A 23,814-nucleotide genomic window follows, 5' to 3' on the forward strand; every position below is an offset into this window, starting at 1 on the left:
GACACACTGAACCGGATTAAACCCCCTTCCCCAGTGACACACTGAACCGGATTAAACCCCCTTCCCCAGTGACACACTGAACCGGATTAAACCCCCTTCCCCAGAGACACACTGAACCAGATTAAACCCCCTTCTCCAGTGACACACTGAACCGGATTAAACCACCTACCCAGTGACACACTGAACCGGATCAAACCACCTTCCCCAGTGACACACTGAACCGGATTAAACCCCCTTCCCCAGAGACACACTGAACCGGACTAAACCCCCTTCCCCAGTGACACACTGAACCGGATTAAACCACCTACCCAGTGACACACTGAACCGGATTAAACCCCCTTCCCCAGTGACACACTGAACCGGATTAAACCACCTACCCAGTGACACACTGAACCTGATTAAACCCACATCCCCAGTGACACACTGAACCGGATTAAACCCCCTTCCCCAGAGACACACTGAACCGGATTGAACCCCCTTCCCCAGTGACACACACTGAACCGGATTAAACCCCCTTCCCCAGAGACACACTGAACCAGATTGAACCCCCTTCCCCAGTGACACACTGAAACGGATTAAACCCCCTTCCCCAGTGACACACTGAACCGGATTAAACTCCCTTCCCCAGTGACACACACTGAACCGGATTGAACCCCCTTCCCCAGTGACACACTGAACCGGATTGAACCCCCTTCCCCAGTGACACACACTGAACCGGATTAAACCCCCTTCCCCAGAGACACACTGATCCGGATTAAACCCACATCCCCAGTGACACACTGATCCGGATTAAACCCCCTTCCCCATTGACACACTGAACCGGATTAAACCCCCTTCCACAGTGACACACTGAACCGGATTAAACCCCCTTCCCCAGTGACACACTGATCCGGATTAAACCCCCTTCCCCAGTGACACACACTGAACCAGATTAAAACCCCTTCCCCAGTGACACACTGCACTGGATCAAACCACCTTCCCCAGTGACACACTGAACCGGATTCAACCCCCTTCCCCAGAGACACACTGAACCGGACTAAACCCCCTTCCCCAGTGACACACTGAACCTGATTAAACCACCTACCCAGTGACACACACTGAACTGGACTAAACCCCTTACCCAGTGACACACTGAACCGGTTAAAACACCTTCCACAGTGACAAACTGAACCGGATTGAACCCCCTTCCCCAGTGACACACTGAACCTGATTAAACCCCCTTCCCCAGAGACACACTGAACCGGATTAAACCCCCTTCCCCAGAGACACACTGAACCGGATTAAACCCCCTTCCCCAGAGACACACTGAACCAAATTGAACCCCCTTCCCCAGAGACACACTGAACTGGATTAAACCCCCTTCCCCAGAGACACACTGAACCAGATTAAAACCCCTTCACCAGTGACACACTGAATCGGATCAAACCACCTTCCCCAGTGACACACTGAACCGGATTAAACCCCCTTCCCCAGTGACACACTGAACCGGATTAAACCACCTCCCCAGTGACACACTGAACCGGATTAAACCCCCTTCCCCAGTGACACACACTGAACCGGATTAAACCCCCTTCCCCAGTGACACACTGAACCGGATTAAACCAACTCCCCAGTGACACACTGAACCGGATTAAACCCCCTTCCCCAGTGACACACACTGAACCGGATTAAACCCCCTTCCCCAGTGACACACTGAACCGGATTAAACCACCTCCCCAGTGACACACTGAACCGGATTAAACCCCCTTCCCCAGTGACACACACTGAACCGGATTGAACCCCCTTCCCCAGTGACACACTGAACCGGATTGAACCCCCTTCCCCAGTGACACACTGAACCGGATTGAACCCCCTTCCCCAGTGACACGCACAGAACCGGATTAAACTCCCTTCCCCAGAGACACACTGAACCGGACTAAAGTCCTTGCCCAGTGACACACTTAACCGGATTAAACCCCCTTCCACAGTGACACACTGAACCGAATTGAACCCCCTTCCCCAGAGACACACTGAACCGGATTAAACCCCCTTCCCCAGTGACACACTGAACCGGATTAAACCCCCTTCCCCAGTGACACACTGAACCGGATTAAACCCCCTTCCCCAGAGACACACTGAACCAGATTAAACCCCCTTCTCCAGTGACACACTGAACCGGATTAAACCACCTACCCAGTGACACACTGAACCGGATCAAACCACCTTCCCCAGTGACACACTGAACCGGACTAAACCCCCTTCCCCAGTGACACACTGAACCGGATTAAACCACCTACCCAGTGACACACTGAACCGGATTAAACCCCCTTCCCCAGTGACACACTGAACCGGATTAAACCACCTACCCAGTGACACACTGAACCGGATTAAACCCCCTTCCCCAGTGACAAACTGAACCGGATTAAACCCCCTTCCCCAGTGACACACTGAACCGGATTAAACCACCTACCCAGTGACACACTGAACCGGATTAAACCCCCTTCCCCAGAGACACACTGAACCTGATTAAACCCACATCCCCAGTGACACACTGAACCGGATTAAACCCCCTTCCCCAGAGACACACTGAACCGGATTGAACCCCCTTCCCCAGTGACACACACTGAACCGGATTAAACCCCCTTCCCCAGAGACACACTGAACCAGATTGAACCCCCTTCCCCAGTGACACACTGAACCGGATTAAACCCCCTTCCCCAGTGACACACTGAACCGGATTAAACTCCCTTCCCCAGTGACACACACTGAACCGGATTGAACCCCCTTCCCCAGTGACACACTGAACCGGATTGAACCCCCTTCCCCAGTGACACACACTGAACCGGATTAAACCCCCTTCCCCAGAGACACACTGATCCGGATTAAACCCACATCCCCAGTGACACACTGATCCGGATTAAACCCCCTTCCCCATTGACACACTGAACCGGATTAAACCCCCTTCCACAGTGACACACTGAACCGGATTAAACCCCCTTCCCCAGTGACACACTGATCCGGATTAAACCCCCTTCCCCAGTGACACACACTGAAGCGGATTAAACCCCCTTCCCCAGAGACACACTGAACCGGATTAAATCCCCTTCCCCATTGACACACTGAACTGGATTAAACCCCCTTCCCCAGTGACACACACTGAACCAGATTAAAACCCCTTCCCCAGTGACACACTGCACTGGATCAAACCACCTTCCCCAGTGACACACTGAACCGGACTAAACCCCCTTCCCCAGTGACACACTGAACCTGATTAAACCACCTACCCAGTGACACACACTGAACTGGACTAAACCCCTTACCCAGTGACACATTGAACCGGATTAAAACACCTTCCACAGTGACAAACTGAACCGGATTGAACCCCCTTCCCCAGTGACACACTGAACCTGATTAAACCCCCTTCCCCAGAGACACACTGAACCGGATTAAACCCCCTTCCCCAGAGACACACTGAACCAAATTGAACCCCCTTCCCCAGAGACACACTGAACTGGATTAAACCCCCTTCCCCAGAGACACACTGATCCAGATTAAAACCCCTTCACCAGTGACACACTGAATCGGATCAAACCACCTTCCCCAGTGACACACTGAACCGGATTAAACCCCCTTCCCCAGTGACACACTGAACCGGATTAAACCACCTCCCCAGTGACACACTGAACCGGATTAAACCCCCTTCCCCAGTGACACACACTGAACCGGATTAAACCCCCTTCCCCAGTGACACACTGAACCGGATTAAACCACCTCCCCAGTGACAGACTGAACCGGATTAAACCCCCTTCCCCAGTGACACACACTGAACCGGATTGAACCCCCTTCCCCAGAGACACACTGATCCGGATTAAACCCCCTTCCCCAGAGACACACTGAACCGGACTAAACTCCTTGCCCAGTGACACACTGAACCGGATTAAAACACCTTCCACAGTGACACACTGAACCGGACTAAACCCCCTTCCCCAGTGACACACTGAACCGGATTAAACCCCCTTCCCCAGTGACACACTGAACCGGATTGAACCCCCTTCCCCAGTGACACACTGAACCGGATTAAACCCCCTTCCCCAGAGACACACTGAACCAAATTGAACCCCCTTCCCCAGAGACACACTGAACTGGATTAAACCCCCTTCCCCAGAGACACACTGAACCAGATTAAAACCCCTTCCCCAGTGACACACAGAATCGGATCAAACCACCTTCCCCAGTGACACACTGAACCGGATTAAACCCCCTTCCCCAGTGACACACTGAACCGGATTAAACCACCTCCCCAGTGACACACTGAACCGGATTAAACCCCCTTCCCCAGTGACACACTGAACCGGATTAAACCCCCTTCACCAGTGACACACTGAATCGGATCAAACCACCTTCCCCAGTGACACACTGAACCGGATTAAACCCCCTTCCCCAGTGACACACTGAACCGGATTAAACCACCTCCCCAGTGACACACTGAACCGGATTAAACCCCCTTCCCCAGTGACACACACTGAACCGGATTGAACCCCCTTCCCCAGTGACACACTGAACCGGATTGAACCCCCTTCCCCAGTGACACACACTGAACCGGATTAAACCCCCTTCCCCAGAGACACACTGATCCGGATTAAACCCCCTTCCCCAGAGACACACTGAACCGGACTAAACTCCTTGCCCAGTGACACACTGAACCGGATTAAAACACCTTCCACAGTGACACACTGAACCGGACTAAACCCCATTCCCCAGTGACACACTGAACCGGATTAAACCCCCTTCCCCAGTGACACACTGAACCGGATTGAACCCCCTTCCCCAGAGACACACTGAACCGGATTAAACCCCCTTCCCCAGAGACACACTGAACCGGATTGAACCCCCTTCCCCAGAGACACACTGATCCGGATTAAACCCACATCCCCAGTGACACACTGATCCGGATTAAACCCCCTTCCCCATTGACACACTGAACCGGATTAAACCCCCTTCCACAGTGACACACTGAACCGGATTAAACCCCCTTCCCCAGTGACACACTGATCCGGATTAAACCCCCTTCCCCAGTGACACACACTGAAGCGGATTAAACCCCCTTCCCCAGAGACACACTGAACCGGATTAAATCCCCTTCCCCATTGACACACTGAACTGGATTAAACCCCCTTCCCCAGTGACACACACTGAACCAGATTAAAACCCCTTCCCCAGTGACACACTGCACTGGATCAAACCACCTTCCCCAGTGACACACTGAACCGGACTAAACCCCCTTCCCCAGTGACACACTGAACCTGATTAAACCACCTACCCAGTGACACACACTGAACTGGACTAAACCCCTTACCCAGTGACACACTGAACCGGATTAAAACACCTTCCACAGTGACAAACTGAACCGGATTGAACCCCCTTCCCCAGTGACACACTGAACCTGATTAAACCCCCTTCCCCAGAGACACACTGAACCGGATTAAACCCCCTTCCCCAGAGACACACTGAACCAAATTGAACCCCCTTCCCCAGAGACACACTGAACTGGATTAAACCCCCTTCCCCAGAGACACACTGAACCAGATTAAAACCCCTTCACCAGTGACACACTGAATCGGATCAAACCCCCTTCCCCAGTGACACACTGAACCGGATTAAACCCCCTTCCCCAGTGACACACTGAACCGGATTAAACCACCTCCCCAGTGACACACTGAACCGGATTAAACCCCCTTCCCCAGTGACACACACTGAACCGGATTAAACCCCCTTCCCCAGTGACACACTGAACCGGATTAAACCACCTCCCCAGTGACACACTGAACCGGATTAAACCCCCTTCCCCAGTGACACACACTGAACCGGATTAAACCCCCTTCCCCAGTGACACACTGAACCGGATTAAACCACCTCCCCAGTGACACACTGAACCGGATTAAACCCCCTTCCCCAGTGACACACACTGAACCGGATTAAACCCCCTTCCCCAGTGACACACTGAACCGGATTAAACCCCCTTCCCCAGTGACACACACTGAACCGGATTGAACCCCCTTCCCCAGAGACACACTGATCCGGATTAAACCCCCTTCCCCAGAGACACACTGAACCGGACTAAACTCCTTGCCCAGTGACACACTGAACCGGATTAAAACACCTTCCACAGTGACACACTGAACCGGACTAAACCCCCTTCCCCAGTGACACACTGAACCGGATTAAACCCCCTTCCCCAGTGACACACTGAACCGGATTGAACCCCCTTCCCCAGTGACACACTGAACCGGATTAAACCCCCTTCCCCAGAGACACACTGAACCAAATTGAACCCCCTTCCCCAGAGACACACTGAACTGGATTAAACCCCCTTCCCCAGAGACACACTGAACCAGATTAAAACCCCTTCCCCAGTGACACACAGAATCGGATCAAACCACCTTCCCCAGTGACACACTGAACCGGATTAAACCCCCTTCCCCAGTGACACACTGAACCGGATTAAACCACCTCCCCAGTGACACACTGAACCGGATTAAACCCCCTTCCCCAGTGACACACTGAACCGGATTAAACCCCCTTCACCAGTGACACACTGAATCGGATCAAACCACCTTCCCCAGTGACACACTGAACCGGATTAAACCCCCTTCCCCAGTGACACACTGAACCGGATTAAACCACCTCCCCAGTGACACACTGAACCGGATTAAACCCCCTTCCCCAGTGACACACACTGAACCGGATTGAACCCCCTTCCCCAGTGACTCACTGAACCGGATTGAACCCCCTTCCCCAGTGACACACACTGAACCGGATTAAACCCCCTTCCCCAGAGACACACTGATCCGGATTAAACCCCCTTCCCCAGAGACACACTGAACCGGACTAAACTCCTTGCCCAGTGACACACTGAACCGGATTAAAACACCTTCCACAGTGACACACTGAACCGGACTAAACCCCATTCCCCAGTGACACACTGAACCGGATTAAACCCCCTTCCCCAGTGACACACTGAACCGGATTGAACCCCCTTCCCCAGAGACACACTGAACCGGATTAAACCCCCTTCCCCAGAGACACACTGAACCGGATTGAACCCCCTTCCCCAGTGACACACACGGAACCGGATTAACCCCCTTCCCCAGAGACACACTGAACCGGATTGAACCCCCTTCCCCAGTGACACACACGGAACCGGATTAACCCCCTTCCCCAGTGACACACTGAACTGGACTAAACCCCTTGCCCAGTGACACACTGAACCGGATTAAACCCCCTTCCCCAGTGACACACTGAACCGGACTAAACCCCTTGCCCAGTGACACACTGAACCGGATTAAAACACCTTCCACAGAGACACACTGAACTGGACTAAACCCCCTTCCCCAGAGACAACTGAACCGGACTAAACCCCCTTCTCCAGTGACACACTGAACCGGATTTAACCACCTACCCAGTGACACACTGAACCGGATTAAACCCCCTTCCCCAGTGACACACTGAACCGGATTAAACCCCCTTCCCCAGAGACACACTGAACCGGATTAAACCCCCTTCCCCAGTGACACACTTAACCGGATTAAACCCCTTCCCCAGTGACACACTGAACCGGATTAAACCCCCTTCCCCAGAGACACACTGAACCAGATTAAAACCCCTTCCCCAATGATACACTGAACCGGATTAAATCACCTACACAGTGACACACTGAACCGAATCAAACCACCTTCCCCAGTGACACACGAACCGGATGAAACCCCCTTCCCCAGAGACAACTGAACCGGACTAAACCCCCTTCCCCAGTGACACACTGAACCGGATTAAACCCCCTTCCCCAGAGACAACTGAACCGGACTAAACCCCCTTCCCCAGTGACACACTGAACCGGATTAAACCACCTACCCAGTGACACACTGAACCGGATTAAACCCCCTTCCCCAGTGACACACTGAACCGGATTGAACCCCCTTCCCCAGTGACACACACTGAACCGGATTAAACCCCCTTCCCCAGTGACACACTGAACTGGATTGAACCCCCTTCCCCAGTGACACACACTGAACCGGATTAAACCCCCTTCCCCAGTGACACACTGAACCGGATTGAACCCCCTTCCCCAGTGACACACACTGAACCGGATTAAACCCCCTTCCCCAGAGACACACTGAACCGGATTAAACCCCCTTCCCCAGAGACACACTGAACCGGATTAAACCCCCTTCCCCAGTGACTCACTGAACCGGATTAAACCCCCTTCCCCAGAGACACACTGAACCGGATTGAACCCCCTTCCCCAGTGACACACTGAACCGGATTGAACCCCCTTCCCCAGTGACACACACTGAACCGGATTAAACCCCCTTCCCCAGAGACACACTGAACTGGATTAAACCCCCTTCCCCAGAGACACACTGAAACGGATTAAACCCCCTTCCCCAGAGACACAATGAACCGGATTAAACCCCCTTTCCCAGTGACACATTGAACCGGATTAAACCCCCTTCCCCAGAGGCACACTGAACCGGATTAAACCCCCTTCCTCAGTGACACACTGAACAGGATTAAACCCCCTTCCCCAGTGACACACTGAACCGGAATAAACCCACTTCCCCAGTGACACACTGAACCGGATTAAACCCCCTTCCCCAGAGACACACTGAACCGGATTAAACCCCCTTCCCCAGTGACACACTGAACCTGATTAAACCCCCTTCCCCAGTGACACACTGAACAGGATTAAACCCCCTTCCCCAGTGACACACTGAACCGGATTAAACCCCCTTCCCCAGAGACACACTGAACCGGATTAAACCCCCTTCCCCAGTGACACACTGAACCTGATTAAACCCCCTTCCCCAGAGACACACTGAACCGAATTGAACCCCCTTCCCCAGAGACACACTGAACCGGATTAAACCCCCTTCCCCAGTGACACACTGAACCTGATTAAACCCCCTTCCCCAGAGACACACTGAACCGGATTAAACCCCCTTCCCCAGTGACACACTGAACCGGATTAAACCCCCTTCCCCAGAGACACACTGAACCGGATTAAACCCCCTTCCCCAGTGACACACTGAACCGGATTAAACCCCCTTCCCCAGTGACACACTGAACCGGATTAAACCCCCTTCCCCAGTGACACACTGAACCGGATTAAACCCCCTTCCCCAGTGACACACTGAACCGGATTAAACCCCCTTCCCCAGAGACACACTGAACCGGATTAAACCCCCTTCCCCAGTGACACACTGAACCGGATTAAACCCCCTTCCCCAGTGACACACTGAACCGGATTAAACCCCCTTCCCCAGAGACACACTGAACCGGATTAAACCCCCTTCCCCAGTGACACACTGAACCGGATTAAACCCCCTTCCCCAGTGACACACTGAACCGTATTAAAACACCTTCCACAGTGACACACTGAACCGGATTAAACCCCCTTCCCCAGTGACACACTGAACCGGATTAAACCCCCTTGCCCAGTGACACACTGAACCAGATTAAACCGACTTCCCCATTGACACACTTCTTCTTTCTTTCTTTTGGGCCTCCTTATCTCGAGAGACAATGGATACGTGCCTGGAGGTGGTCAGTGGTTTGTGAAGCAGCGCCTGGAGTGGCTATAAAGGCCAATTCTGGAGTGACAGGCTCTTCCACAGGTGCTGCAGAGAAATTTGTTTGTCGGGGCTGTTGCACAGTTGGCTCTCCCCTTGCGCCTCTGTCTTTTTTCCTGCCAACTACTAAGTCTCTTCGACTCGCCACAATTTAGCCCTGTCTTTATGGCTGCCCGCCAGCTCTGGCGAATGCTGGCAACTGACTCCCACGACTTGTGATCAACCGAATTAAACCCCCTTCCCCAGTGACACACTGAACCGGATTAAACCCCCTTCCCCAGTGACACACTGAACCGGATTAAACCCCCTTCCCCAGTGACACACTGAACCGGATTAAACCCCCTTCCCCAGTGACACACTGAACCGGATTAAACGCCCTTCCCCAGTCACACACTGAACCGGATTAAACCCCCTTCCCCAGTGACACACTGAACCGGATTAAACAACCCTTCCCCAGTCACACACTGAATTGGATTAAACCCCCTTCCCCAGAGACACACTGAACCGGATTAAACCCCCTTCCCCAGTGACACACTGAACCGGATTAAACCCCCTTCCCCAGTGACTCACTGAACCGGATTAAAACCCCTTCCCCAGTGACACACTGAACCGGATTAAACCCCTTCCCAATGACACACTGAACCGGATGAAACCCTCTTCCCCAGTGTCACACACTGAACCGGATTAAATCCCCATCCCCAGAGACACACTGAACCGGAATAAACCCCCTTCCCCAGTGACACACTGAACCGGATTAAACCCCCTTCCCCAGTGACACACTGAACCGGATTAAACCACCATCCCCAGTGACACACTGAACCGGATTAAACCCCCTTCCCCAGTGACACACACTGAACCGGATTGAACCCCCTTCCCCAGAGACACACTGATCCGGATTAAACCCCCTTCCCCAGAGACACACTGAACCGGACTAAACTCCTTGCCCAGTGACACACTGAACCGGATTAAAACACCTTCCACAGTGACACACTGAACCGGACTAAACCCCCTTCCCCAGTGACACACTGAACCGGATTAAACCCCCTTCCCCAGTGACACACTGAACCGGATTGAACCCCCTTCACCAGTGACACACTGAACCGGATTAAACCCCCTTCCCCAGAGACACACTGAACCAAATTGAACCCCCTTCCCCAGAGACACACTGAACTGGATTAAACCCCCTTCCCCAGAGACACACTGAACCAGATTAAAACCCCTTCCCCAGTGACACACAGAATCGGATCAAACCACCTTCCCCAGTGACACACTGAACCGGATTAAACCCCCTTCCCCAGTGACACACTGAACCGGATTAAACCACCTCCCCAGTGACACACTGAACCGGATTAAACCCCCTTCCCCAGTGACACACTGAACCGGATTAAACCCCCTTCACCAGTGACACACTGAATCGGATCAAACCACCTTCCCCAGTGACACACTGAACCGGATTAAACCCCCTTCCCCAGTGACACACTGAACCGGATTAAACCCCCTTCCCCAGTGACACACTGAACCGGATTAAACCCCCTTCCACAGTGACACACTGAACCGGATTAAACCCCCTTCACCAGTGACACACTGAATCGGATCAAACCACCTTCCCCAGTGACACACTGAACCGGATTAAACCCCCTTCCCCAGTGACACACTGAACCGGATTAAACCCCCTTCCCCAGAGACACACTGAACCGGATTAAACCACCTCCCCAGTGACACACTGAACCGGATTAAACCCCCTTCCCCAGTGACACACACTGAACCGGATTGAACCCCCTTCCCCAGTGACACACTGAACCGGATTGAACCCCCTTCCCCAGTGACACACACTGAACCGGATTAAACCCCCTTCCCCAGAGACACACTGATCCGGATTAAACCCCCTTCCCCAGAGACACACTGAACCGGACTAAACTCCTTGCCCAGTGACACACTGAACCGGATTAAAACACCTTCCACAGTGACACACTGAACCGGACTAAACCCCATTCCCCAGTGACACACTGAACCGGATTAAACCCCCTTCCCCAGTGACACACTGAACCGGATTGAACCCCCTTCCCCAGAGACACACTGAACCGGATTAAACCCCCTTCCCCAGAGACACACTGAACCGGATTGAACCCCCTTCCCCAGTGACACACACGGAACCGGATTAACCCCCTTCCCCAGAGACACACTGAACCGGATTGAACCCCCTTCCCCAGTGACACACACGGAACCGGATTAACCCCCTTCCCCAGTGACACACTGAACTGGACTAAACCCCTTGCCCAGTGACACACTGAACCGGATTAAACCCCCTTCCCCAGTGACACACTGAACCGGACTAAACCCCTTGCCCAGTGACACACTGAACCGGATTAAACCCCCTTCCCCAGAGACACACTGAACTGGACTAAACCCCCTTCCCCAGAGACAACTGAACCGGATTAAACCCCCTTCCCCAGTGACACACTGAACCGGATTTAACCACCTACCCAGTGACACACTGAACCGGATTAAACCCCCTTCCCCAGTGACACACTGAACCGGATTAAACCCCCTTCCCCAGAGACACACTGAACCGGATTAAACCCCCTTCCCCAGTGACACACTTAACCGGATTAAACCCCTTCCCCAGTGACACACTGAACCGGATTAAACCCCCTTCCCCAGAGACACACTGAACCAGATTAAAACCCCTTCCCCAATGATACACTGAACCGGATTAAATCACCTACACAGTGACACACTGAACCGAATCAAACCACCTTCCCCAGTGACACACGAACCGGATTAAACCCCCTTCCCCAGAGACAACTGAACCGGACTAAACCCCCTTCCCCAGTGACACACTGAACCGGATTAAACCCCCTTCCCCAGAGACAACTGAACCGGACTAAACCCCCTTCCCCAGTGACACACTGAACCGGATTAAACCACCTACCCAGTGACACACTGAACCGGATTAAACCCCCTTCCCCAGTGACACACTGAACCGGATTGAACCCCCTTCCCCAGTGACACACACTGAACCGGATTAAACCCCCTTCCCCAGTGACACACTGAACTGGATTGAACCCCCTTCCCCAGTGACACACACTGAACCGGATTAAACCCCCTTCCCCAGTGACACACTGAACCGGATTGAACCCCCTTCCCCAGTGACACACACTGAACCGGATTAAACCCCCTTCCCCAGAGACACACTGAACCGGATTAAACCCCCTTCCCCAGAGACACACTGAACCGGATTAAACCCCCTTCCCCAGTGACTCACTGAACCGGATTAAACCCCCTTCCCCAGAGACACACTGAACCGGATTGAACCCCCTTCCCCAGTGACACACTGAACCGGATTGAACCCCCTTCCCCAGTGACACACACTGAACCGGATTAAACCCCCTTCCCCAGAGACACACTGAACTGGATTAAACCCCCTTCCCCAGAGACACACTGAAACGGATTAAACCCCCTTCCCCAGAGACACAATGAACCGGATTAAACCCCCTTTCCCAGTGACACATTGAACCGGATTAAACCCCCTTCCCCAGAGGCACACTGAACCGGATTAAACCCCCTTCCTCAGTGACACACTGAACAGGATTAAACCCCCTTCCCCAGTGACACACTGAACCGGAATAAACCCACTTCCCCAGTGACACACTGAACCGGATTAAACCCCCTTCCCCAGAGACACACTGAACCGGATTAAACCCCCTTCCCCAGTGACACACTGAACCTGATTAAACCCCCTTCCCCAGTGACACACTGAACAGGATTAAACCCCCTTCCCCAGTGACACACTGAACCGGATTAAACCCCCTTCCCCAGAGACACACTGAACCGGATTAAACCCCCTTCCCCAGTGACACACTGAACCTGATTAAACCCCCTTCCCCAGAGACACACTGAACCGAATTGAACCCCCTTCCCCAGAGACACACTGAACCGGATTAAACCCCCTTCCCCAGTGACACACTGAACCTGATTAAACCCCCTTCCCCAGAGACACACTGAACCGGATTAAACCCCCTTCCCCAGTGACACACTGAACCGGATTAAACCCCCTTCCCCAGAGACACACTGAACCGGATTAAACCCCCTTCCCCAGTGACACACTGAACCGGATTAAACCCCCTTCCCCAGTGACACACTGAACCGGATTAAACCCCCTTCCCCAGTGACACACTGAACCGGATTAAACCCCCTTCCCCAGTGACACACTGAACCGGATTAAACCCCCTTCCCCAGTGACACACTGAACCGGATTAAACCCCCTTCCCCAGAGACACACTGAACCGGATTAAACCCCCTTCCCCAGTGACACACTGAACCGGATTAAACCCCCTTCCCCAGTGACACACTGAACCGTATTAAAACACCTTCCACAGTGACACACTGAACCGGATTAAACCCCCTTCCCCAGTGACACACTGAACCGGATTAAACCCCCTTGCCCAGTGACACACTGAACCAGATTAAACCGACTTCCCCATTGACACACTTCTTCTTTCTTTCTTTTGGGCCTCCTTATCTCGAGAGACAATGGATACGTGCCTGGAGGTGGTCAGTGGTTTGTGAAGCAGCGCCTGGAGTGGCTATAAAGGCCAATTCTGGAGTGACAGGCTCTTCCACAGGTGCTGCAGAGAAATTTGTTTGTCGGGGCTGTTGCACAGTTGGCTCTCCCCTTGCGCCTCTGTCTTTTTTCCTGCCAACTACTAAGTCTCTTCGACTCGCCACAATTTAGCCCTGTCTTTATGGCTGCCCGCCAGCTCTGGCGAATGCTGGCAACTGACTCCCACGACTTGTGATCAACCGAATTAAACCCCCTTCCCCAGTGACACACTGAACCGGATTAAACCCCCTTCCCCAGTGACACACTGAACCGGATTAAACCCCCTTCCCCAGTGACACACTGAACCGGATTAAACCCCCTTCCCCAGTGACACACTGAACCGGATTAAACGCCCTTCCCCAGTCACACACTGAACCGGATTAAACCCCCTTCCCCAGTGACACACTGAACCGGATTAAACAACCCTTCCCCAGTCACACACTGAATTGGATTAAACCCCCTTCCCCAGAGACACACTGAACCGGATTAAACCCCCTTCCCCAGTGACACACTGAACCGGATTAAACCCCCTTCCCCAGTGACTCACTGAACCGGATTAAAACCCCTTCCCCAGTGACACACTGAACCGGATTAAACCCCTTCCCAATGACACACTGAACCGGATGAAACCCTCTTCCCCAGTGTCACACACTGAACCGGATTAAATCCCCATCCCCAGAGACACACTGAACCGGAATAAACCCCCTTCCCCAGTGACACACTGAACCGGATTAAACCCCCTTCCCCAGTGACACACTGAACCGGATTAAACCACCATCCCCAGTGACACACTGAACCGGATTAAACCCCCTTCCCCAGTGACACACTGAACCGGATTAAACCACCATCCCCAGTGACACACTGAACCGGATTAAACCCCCTTCCCCAGTGACACACTGAACCGGATTAAACCACCTATCCAGTGACACACTGAACCGGATTGAACCCCCTTCCCCAGTGACACACTGAACCGGATTAAACCCCCTTCCCCAGTGACACACTGAACCGGATTAAACCCCCTTCCCCAATGACACACTGAACCAGATGAAACCCTCTTCCCCAGTGTCACACACTGAACCGGATTAAACCCCCATCCCCAGTCACACCCTGAACCGGATTAAACCCCCTTCCCCGGTGACACACTGAACCGGATTAAACCACCTATCCAGTGACACACTGAACCGGATTAAACCCCCTTCCCCAGAGACACACTGAACTGGATTAAACCCCCTTCCCCAGTGACACACTGAACCGGATTAAACCCCCTTCCCCAGAGACACACTGAACCGGATTAAACCCCCTTCCCCAGTGACACACTGAACCGGATTAAACCCCCTTCCCCAGTGACACACTGAACCTGATTAAACCCCCTTCCCAGTGACACACTGAACCGGATTAAACCCCCTTCCCCAGAGACACACTGAACCGGATTAAACCCCCTTCCCCAGAGACACACTGAACTGGATTAAACCCCCTTCCCCAGTGACACACTGAACCGGATTAAACCCCCTTCCCCAGTGACACACTGAACCTGATTAAACCCCCTTCCCCAGTGACACACTGAACCGAAATAAACCTCCTTCCGCAGAGACACACTGAACCGGATTAAACCCCCTTCCCCAGTGACACACTGAACCGAAATAAACCTCCTTCCGCAGAGACACACTGAACCGGATTAAACCCCCTTCCCTAGTGACACTGAACCGGATTAAACCCCCTTCCCCAGAGACACACTGAACCGGATTAAACCCCCTTCCCCAGTGACACACTGAACCTGATTAAACCCCCTTCCCCAGTGACACACTGAACCGGATAAAACCCCCTTCCCCAGAGACACACTGAACCGGATTGAACACCCTTCCCCAGTGACACACTGAACCGAAATAAACCTCCTTCCGCAGAGACACACTGAACCGGATTAAACCCCCTTCCCTAGTGACACTGAACCGGATTAAACCCCCTTCCCCAGAGACACACTGAACCGGATTAAACCCCCTTCCCCAGAGACACACTGAACCAGATTGAACACCCTTCCCCAGTGACACACTGAACAGGATTAAACCCCCTTCCCCAGAGACACACTGAACCGGATTAAACCCCCTTCCCCAGTGACACACTGAACCGGATTAAACCCCCTTCCCCAGTGACACACTGAACCGGATTAACCCCCTTCCCCAGTGACACACTGAACCGGATTGAACCCCCTTCCCCAGTGACACACTGAACCGGATTAAACCCCTTTCCCCAGAGACACACTGAACCGGATTGAACCCCCTTCCCCAGTGACACACACTGAACCGGATTAAACCCCCTTCCCCAGAGACACACTGAACTGGATTGAACCCCCTTCCCCAGTGTCACACACTGAACCGGATTAAACGCCCTTCCCCAGAGACACACTGAACCGGATTAAACCCCCTTCCTCAGTGACACACTGAACAGGATTAAACCCCCTTCCCCAGAGACACACTGAACCGGATTAAACCCCCTTACCCAGTGACACACTGAACCGGATTAAACCCCCTTCCCCAGTGACACACTGAACCGGATTAAACCCCCTTCCCCAGAGACACACTGAACTGGATTGAACCCCCTTCCCCAGTGTCACACACTGAACCGGATTAAACGCCCTTCCCCAGAGACACACTGAACCGGATTAAACCCCCTTCCTCAGTGACACACTGAACAGGATTAAACCCCCTTCCCCAGTGACACACTGAACCTGATTAAACCCCCTTCCCCAGTGACACACTGAACCGGATTAAACCCCCTTCCCCAGAGACACACTGAACCTGATTAAACCCCCTTCCACGGTGACACACTGAACCGGATTAAACCCCCTTCCCCAGTGATACACTGAACCGGATTAAACCCCCTTCCCCAGTGACACACTGAACTGGATTAAACCCCCTTCCCCAGTGACACACTGAACCTGATTAAACCCCCTTCCCCAGAGACACACTGAACCGGATTAAACCCCCTTCCCCAGTGACACACTGAACCGGATTAAACCCCCTTCCCCAGTGACACACTGAACCGGATAAAACCCCCTTCCCCAGAGACTCACTGAACCGGATTAAACCCCCTTCCCCAGTGACACACTGAACCGGATTAAACCCCCTTACCCAGTGACACACTGAACCGGATTAAACCCCCTTCCCCAGAGACACACTGAACCGGATTAAACCCCCTTCCCCAGTGACACACTGAACCGGATTAAACCGACTTCCCCATTGACACACTGAACCGGATTAAACCCCCTTCCCCAGTGACACACTGAACCGGATTAAACGCCCTTCCCCAGTCACACACTGAATTGGATTAAACCCCCTTCCCCAGTGACACACTGAACCGGATTAAACCCCCTTCCCCAGTGACTCACTGAACCGGATTAATACCCCTTCCCCAGTGACACACTGAACCGGATTAAACCCCCTTCCCCAGTGACACACTGAACTGGATTAAACCCCCTTCCCCAGTGACACACTGAACCGGATTAAACCCGTTCCCAATGACACACTGAACCGGATTAAACCCCCTTCCCCAGTGATACACTGAACCGGATTAAACCCCCTTCCCCAGTCACACACTGAACCGGATTAAACCCCCTTCCCCAGTGACACACTGAACCGGATTAAACCCCCTTCCCCAGTGACACACTGAACCGGATTAAACCCCCATCCCCAGAGACACACTGAACCGGATTAAACCCCCTTCCCCAGTGACACACTGAACCGGATTAAACCCCTTCCCAATGACACACTGAACCGGATGAAACCCTCTTCCCCAGTGTCACACACTGAACCGGATTAAACCCCCATCCCCAGTGACACACTGAACCGGATTAAACCCCCTTCCCCAGTGACACACTGAACCGGATTAAACCCCCTTCCCCAGTGACACACTGAACCTGATTAAACCCTCTTCCCCAGTGTCACACACTGAACCGGATTAAACCCCCATCCCCAGTGACACACTGAACCGGATTAAACCCCCTTCCACAGTGACACACTGAACCGGATTAAACCCCCTTCCCCAGTGAAACACTGAACCTGATTAAACCCCCTTCCCCAGTGACACACTGAACCGGATTAAACCCCCTTCCCCAGTGATGCACTGAACCGGATTCAACCCCCTTCCCCAGTGATGCACTGAATCGTATTAAACCCCCTTCCCCAGTGATACACTGAACCGGATTAAACCCCCTTCCCCAGTGACACACTGAACTGGAATAAACCCCCTTCCCCAGAGACACACTGAACTGGATTAAACCCCCTTCCCCAGTGACACACTGAACCGGATTCAACCCCCTTCCCCAGTGATGCACTGAATCGGATTAAACCCCCTTCCCCAGTGATACACTGAACCGGATTAAACCCCCTTCCCCAGTGACACACTGAACTGGAATAAACCCCCTTCCCCAGAGACACACTGAACCGGATTCAACCCCCTTCCCCAGTGACACTCTGAACTGGATTAAACCCCCTTCCCCAGAGACACACTGAACCGGATTAAACCCCCTTCCCCAGTGACACACTGAACCGGATTAAACCCCCTTCCCCAGAGACACACTGAACCGGATTAAACCCCCTTCCCCAGTGACAAACTGAACCGGATTAAACCCCCTTCCCCAGTCACACACTGAACCGGATTAAACCCCCTTCCCCAGTGACACACTGAACCGGATTAAACCCCCTTCCCCAGTGACACTCTGAACTGGATTAAACCCCCTTCCCCAGAGACACACTGAACCGGATTAAACCCCCTTCCCCAGTGACACTCTGAACTGGATTAAACCCCCTTCCCCAGAGACACACTGAACCGGATTAAACCCCCTTCCCCAGTGACACACTGAACCGGATTAAACCCCCTTCCCCAGAGACACACTGATCCGGATTCAACCCCCTTCCCCAGTGACAAACTGAACCGGATTAAACCCCCTTCCCCAGTCACACACTGAACCGGATTAAACCCCCTTCCCCAGTGATGCACTGAATCGGATTAAACCCCCTTCCCCAGTGATACACTGAACCGGATTAAACCCCCTTCCCCAGTGATACACTGAACCGGATTAAACCCCCTTCCCCAGAGACACACTGAACCGGATTAAACCCCCTTCCCCAGTGACACACTGAACCGGATTAAACCCCCTTCCCCAGAGACACACTGAACCGGATTGAACCCCCTTCCCCAGTGACAAACTGAACCGGATTAAACCCCCTTCCCCAGTCACACACTGAACCGGATTAAACCCCCTTCCCCAGTGACACTCTGAACTGGATTAAACCCCCTTCCCCAGAGACACACTGAACCGGATTAAACCCCCTTCCCCAGTGACACACTGAACCGGATTAAACCCCCTTCCCCAGAGACACACTGAACCGGATTAAACCCCCTTCCCCAGTGACACACTGAACCGGATTAAACCCCCTTCCCCAGTGATGCACTGAATCGGATTAAACCCCCTTCCCCAGTGATACACTGAACCGGATTAAACCCCCTTCCCCAGTGACACACTGAACCGGATTAAACCCCCTTCCCCAGTGATGCACTGAATCGGATTAAACCCCCTTCCCCAGTGACACACTGAACCGGATTAAACCCCCTTCCCCAGTGATGCACTGAACCGGATTAAACCCCCTTCCCCAGTGATACACTGAACCGGATTAAACCCCCTTCCCCAGTGACACACTGAACCGGATTAAACCCCCTTCCCCAGTGATGCACTGAATCGGATTAAACCCCCTTCCCCAGTGATACACTGAACCGGATTAAACCCCCTTCCCCAGTGATACACTGAACCGGATTAAACCCCCTTCCCCAGTGACACACTGAACCGGATTAAAATCAGAATGCAATCAGGTAAAGTGAACATTGTTTTGTGAAAGGGAAATCGTGTTTGACTAATTTATTAATCTTCACTTTCCCTGATTGCATTCTGATTTTCTAAGTATCTTGCTATTACCTCCTTCATAATGGATTCTAGCCTGTTCCCGATGACTGATGTTTGGCTGACTGGCCTATGGTTTCCTGCTTTCTGTCTCTCTTTCTTGAATAACATTTGCCATATTGCAATCCGCTGGGACCTTTCCAGAATCTAAGGAATTTTGGAAGATTATAGCCAATGTCTCTCCTATCTCTGTAGCCACTTCTTTTAAGACCGAGGATACAGGCCAACAGGTCCAGGGGACTTGTCAACCTTTCGGTCTCATCGTTTTTTAAGTTCCTCCCTTCCTTTCAACTCTTGATTTTCAATTATTCTTGGGATTTTTTTTGTGTCTTCAGCAGTGAAGACAGGCATAAAACACCCATTTAATTCTTCCGCCATCTCCTTGTTTCCCATTAATAATTCCCCAGTCTCACTCTCTAAAGGACCAATGCTCACTTTAGTTATTCTTTTCCTTTTTACATACTTGTAAAAACTCCTACTATCTGTTTTTATGTTACTCGCAAGCTTTTTCTCAGACTCTAATTTCTCCCTCTTTTTTAAATCATTCTTTGCTGTTTTCTAAAATCTGTCCAATCTTCTCATCTCCACTAATCTTCACAGTATTGTACAGTGTTTCTTTCAATTTGATACTATCCTTAACTTCCTTAATTAGCCAAGGATAGTGCATCCTTCTCATTGAATCTTTCTCACTAGAATATATCTTTGCTGAGAGTTATGAAATATCTCCTTAAGTGTCTGTCACAGCTTCTTTATTGTCCTATCTTTTATTTTCCCAGTTCACTTTAGCCAGCTCTGTCCTCATACCCTTGTAATTGCCTTTATTTAAGTTTAAGACATTAATCTTAGACCCACAATTCTCACCCTCAAACTGAATGTGAAATTCGATCATGTTATGATCGCTGTCACCCAGAGGCTCCTTTACCATGAGGTTATTGATTAATCCTGTCACATTGCACATTACCAGGTCTAAAATAGCCTGCTGCCTGGTTTGCACCAGACCGTACTGCTCGAAGAAATTGTCCTGAATACACTCTATGAACTCATTTTCCAGGCTACCTTTGCCAATCTGATTCGCCTATCTTGCAGTACCTATCTTACAAGCCTCCATTATTTCTTCCAGTACATGCTGTCCTACAGTGCAGTTAGGGGACCTATAAACCATTCCCACAAGTGACTTTTTACCATTTCTGTTTCTTATCTCTACCCAAACTGATTCTAGATCTTAATCTTCTGAATTAATGTCATCTCTCGCTACTGTACTAATAACATCCTTAATTAACAGAGCTACCTAGTTTTAGAGCTACCTTTTCCTGGTTTCCTGTCCTTCCAAAATTTCAAATACCCTTGAATATTCAGGTCTCAGCCTTGGTCACCTTGCAAACATGTCTCTGTAATGAGTGTTATACATGTTTATTTCTAATTGTATCACTCGTCCCATCCTGCCCTCTCTTACTGTATCACTCCTCCTGACACCACCCCCTCATTGCACCACTCCCACTGACCCTGCCCTCTCTCACTGTAACACTCCCCTGACCTCTCCCCCCTCACTGTATTACTCCCCTTAATACCACCCGCATCACTCTATCACTCCTCTTGACTCTCCCCCCTCACTGTATCACTCCCCCTGACCCTACCCTCTTTCACTCCCCATGACCCTCCCCTTTCACTCCCTATGACCCCACCCCCTCACTGTATCACTCCCCCGACCCCAACTTTCACTCCCCATGACCCCCCCTCTCCTGTCTTTCACTCCCCATGACCCCCCCTCTCTATTTCACTCATTACCCTCTCCCCTCTTTCACTCCCTACAACCCTCCTTCTTTCACTCCCATGACCCCGCCTCCCTCACGCTATCACTCCCACAGTGACTATATCTTTGAATGGAGTTCAGTCTCCTCTGGATCTATCCTAGGCCTCCGCCTTTTTTGTGTGCTGACCCCTGTTGATATCGTACAAATATCCTTCAGGTTCCTCACGTATGCAGCAACACCCACCTTACCACCACCTCGACCTCAAAGCGTTCACTCTCTCAAAATTGTCAGACTGAACATAGAACAGAGAACAGTACAGCACAGTACAGGCCCTTCGGCCCACGATGTTGTGCCGAACCTTTAACCTACTCTAAGATCAAACTAACTACATACCCTTCATTCTACTATTATCCATGTATCTATCCAAGAGTCGCTGAAATGTCCCTAATGTATCTGCTTCTACTACCACCGCTGGCAGTGCATTCCACACACCCACCACTCTCTGTGTAAAGAACCTACCTCTGACATCTCCCCGAAACCTTCCTCCAATCACCTTAAAATTATGCCCCCTGGTGATAGCCCTTCCCGCCCTGGGAAAAAGTCTCTGACTATCCACTCTATCTATGCCTCTCATCATCTTGTACCCCTCTATCAAGTCACCTCTCATCCTTCTTCGCTCCAATGAGAAAAGCCCTAGCTCCCTCAATCTTTCTTCGTAGGACATGCCCTCCAGTCCAGGCAGCATCCTGGTAAATCTCCTCTGCACCATCTCTAAAGCTTCCACATCCTTCCTATAATGAGGCGACCAGAACTGAACACAATATTCCAAGTGTGGTCTAACCAGGGCCTTATAGAGCTGCAGCATAACCTCGCGGCTCTTAAACTCAATCCCCTGTTAATGAAAGCCAACACACCATACGCCTTCTTAACAACCCTATCAACTTGGGTGGCAACTTTGAGCGATCTATGGACGTGGACCCCAAGATCCCTCTGTTCCTCCTCACTACCAAGAATCCTGTCTTTAAGCCTGTATTCTGCATTCAAATTCGACCTTCCAAAATGAATCACTTCACACTTTTCCAGGTTGAACTCCATCTGCCACTTCTCAGCCCAGCTCTGCATCCTGTCAATGTCCCGTTGCAACCTACAACAGCCTTCCACACTATCCACAACTCCAGCAATCTTCGTGTCATCGGCAAACTTGCTAACCCAGCCTTCCACTTCCTCATCCAAGTCATTTATAAAAATCACAAAGAGCAGAGGTCCCAGAACAGATCCCTGTGGAACACCACTGGTTACCGAGCTCCATGCTGAATACTTTCCATCTACTACCACCCTCTGTCTTCTATGGGCCAGTCAATTTTGTATCCAGACAGCCAACTTTCCCTGAATCCTATGCCTCCTTACTTTCTGAATGAGCCTACCATGGGGAACCTTATCAAACGCCTTGCTAAAATCCATATACACCACATCCACTGCTCTTCCTTCATCAATGTGTTTTGTCACATCTTCAAAGAATTCAATAAGGCTTGTGAGGCATGACCTGCCCCTCACAAAGCTATGCTGACTGTCTCTAATCAAACCATGCTTTTCCAAATAATCATAAATCCTGTCTCTCAGAATCCTCTCCAATAATTTGCCCACTACTGATGTAAGACTGACTGGTCTATAATTCCTGCTTGACTGCTTGTCCGACATTCTGCACTGAATGAGCAGAAATTTCCTCTCTAAATATCGGGATGACAATGGATCCCAGCTTGTGTCTTTGTCCTTCTCCCAAGGGTGTACGTTCTCCCAGAGGTTGTGTGCACTCCCCAGGGTTGTGTGCTACTGCCCTGGCATTGAACTTTGTGCAGATACTTTCTTCGCAGTGTGTCAGTGAAACTGTGATTAGCTCCTGGAGTG

The sequence above is a fragment of the Heterodontus francisci genome, unplaced genomic scaffold (genome assembly GCF_036365525.1).
Source record: "Heterodontus francisci isolate sHetFra1 unplaced genomic scaffold, sHetFra1.hap1 HAP1_SCAFFOLD_1299, whole genome shotgun sequence".
Taxonomy (NCBI): Eukaryota; Metazoa; Chordata; class Chondrichthyes; order Heterodontiformes; family Heterodontidae; genus Heterodontus; species Heterodontus francisci.